Here is a 2,392-nt window from a genome sequence, read left to right on the forward strand (position 1 = left end):
CCTCTCGTGTCCTCAGGTTACCTCCTTCAGCACGCCCCCGACCCCGGAGAGGAACCGCCCCTCCTTCTTCTCGCCCTCCCTGCGCCGCAAGGTGCCCCGCAACCGCATCGCCGAGATGAAGAAGTCCCACTCAGCCAATGACAGCGAGGAGTTCTTCAGGGAAGAGGACGACGAAGGTGAGAGGGCCCACGTCACGCGTCACACCTCACATGTGAGAGAGAGATCAGCAGAGAGAGAGAGATAAGCAGAGAGATATAAGCAGAGAGAGAGAGAGAGAGATAAGCAGAGAGATATAAGCAGAGAGAGAGAGAGAGATATATAAGCAGAGAGATATAAGCAGAGAGAGATATAAGCAGAGAGATATAGGCAGAGAGAGAGAGAGATAAGCAGAGAGAGAGATATAAGCAGATAGATATAAGCAGAGAGAGAGATAAGCAGAGAGATATAAGCAGGAGAGTGTGACTGTAGTTGAAATTCGCTAAGTCAGAGTTTATTCGAATGACCTGTTTCCATAAAACTTGATGCGAACGAGAGGTGATTCTCATAAGGCAAAATTCACCTCAAGCGAGCGTATCGACTTTGTGCGAATTAGAGGTGATTTGCATCGAGTTTATGCGAATCAAGCCGTTTCCATAACATTTCTCATGCAGGTCGTCTCAAACTGATGCGAATCACCTCGAAATGCGAATCAGAAAGTTTTATGGAAACGCACCTCGTGTCTCTCTGCCTCCAGACCAGCTGAACACCTCTAACCTACCCCCCCCCTCTCTCTCTGCCTCCAGACCAGCTGAACACCTCTAACCTGCCCCCCCCCCCTCTCTCTCTCTGCCTCCAGACCAGCTAAACACCTCTAACCTGCCCCCCCCCTCTCTCTCTCTCTGCCTCCAGACCAGCTGAACACCTCTAACCTGCCCCCCCTCCCCTCTCTCTCTGCCTCCAGACCAGCTGAACACCTCTAACCTGCGCTCCCGCTCTCTCTCTCTGCCTCCAGACCAGCTGAACACCTCTAACCTGCCCCCCCTCCCCTCTCTCTCTGCCTCCAGACCAGCTAAACACCTCTAACCTGCCCCCCCCCCTCTCTCTCTGCCTCCAGACCAGCTGAACACCTCTAACCTGCCCCCCCCCCCTCTCTCTCTGCCTCCAGACCAGCTGAACATCTCTAACCTGCCCCCCCTCCCCTCTCTCTCTGCCTCCAGACCAGCTGAACACCTCTAACCTGCGCTCCCGCTCTCTCTCTGGGACGGGCCGCTCCCTGGTGGGCTCCTGGCTGAAGCTGAACCGGACGGAGGAGTACTTCCTGCTCTTCTCCCACCTCACCTACGTCACCCTGCCCATGCACCGCATCACCACAGGTCAGGGGGTCAACCGCCACACGGGCCGGCATGGGGCTGTGTGTGTCAGTAGGAACGAGCGAGGTCAAAGTTGACAGAGGGGGAAACCGGCAGTTTTATTGGGTTAAGTTAAGGACAGTATAGTTCAGTAGCAGTAGCAGAGTATGAAGGAGGTTGCTCTGCCGATGAGGTGGGGAGACTATTTAGGATGCTCCTTTGTAAGTAAGTAAGTAAGTAAGTAAGGAATGTTTATTTATATAGCACATTTTACAACGACAAAATAGCCGTCCAAAATGCTTAACAGAAAACACTAGTAAAAGAGAAACAACAGATAAAAATACACTAAAAACAAGGTGCAATACAAAATACAAGTGCAGAAATAAAAGTTTTTAAAAAAGTGCAGTGTCAATAAAAAGGTTTGTAAAAAAAATGTAAAATAAAGTGCAGTGTCAGGAGGCAGGCTCACCTCAGGTCAAAGGCCAGGGAAAAAACAGTCTTTATTTTGTGTCTTTAACGTGTGCATTTGAAAAACGAAAGCTTGGCCGAAACGTTGTTTGCGGTGGAATAAAGCAGATTTCATAGGCAGGCTTCACCTCATCGTTTGTCTTTCTGGTGCGTCCCCAGACATCCTGGAGGTCAGACAGAAGCCCATCCTGATGACATAGCAGAGCCCAACAGCCTCAGATCCCCACTACCAAGTGCCTACCAGCATCAGGCCACTGAGACAACACCAACAACACTACCACCTAGTGTCGAGACAGATGAACTACACCAAACGTCTAGTTAACGGACAGGAGGAGAGGACAAAAGGGGAAACCTTTTGGAACAATGAAAACCAGCCAATCAAAAAGTGCCTCTTCCCTCTATCTCATGTCCCTGCTCGAAGAGGATCCGCAGGTGCGAGGCGGAGCTCCACAGAAACGGGCCCTGGACATCAGGCAAGCATAGCGGAACATCCTGACTGTCCGTCAGGGTCACATGACCTGGAAGTGAGTCGTCATTGGCTGAACACACAATGACCCCGGAAAAGAGGAAAAAAAGGCTTAAAGAATGTGTCTGTT

General features: G+C 50.8%; 1 pseudogene across 1 annotated transcript in view; it reads left to right on the forward strand.

The window, feature by feature from the left end:
* Window positions 1-2,122, forward strand: part of LOC308164033 (uncharacterized protein KIAA0930 homolog) — a 22,445-nt pseudogene extending 20,323 nt beyond the window's left edge. The window contains exons 5-7 of the transcript in view: window positions 17-176; window positions 1,197-1,352; window positions 1,956-2,122. The product of the transcript in view is annotated as an uncharacterized protein KIAA0930 homolog (transcript). The remainder of the gene's footprint in view (window positions 1-16; window positions 177-1,196; window positions 1,353-1,955) is intronic.
* The last annotated feature ends 270 nt before the right edge of the window (window positions 2,123-2,392 follow it).

Source organism: Nansenia antarctica (genome assembly GCF_963989245.1).
Source record: "Nansenia antarctica genome assembly, chromosome: 8".
NCBI classification, from domain to species: domain Eukaryota; kingdom Metazoa; phylum Chordata; class Actinopteri; order Argentiniformes; family Microstomatidae; genus Nansenia; species Nansenia antarctica.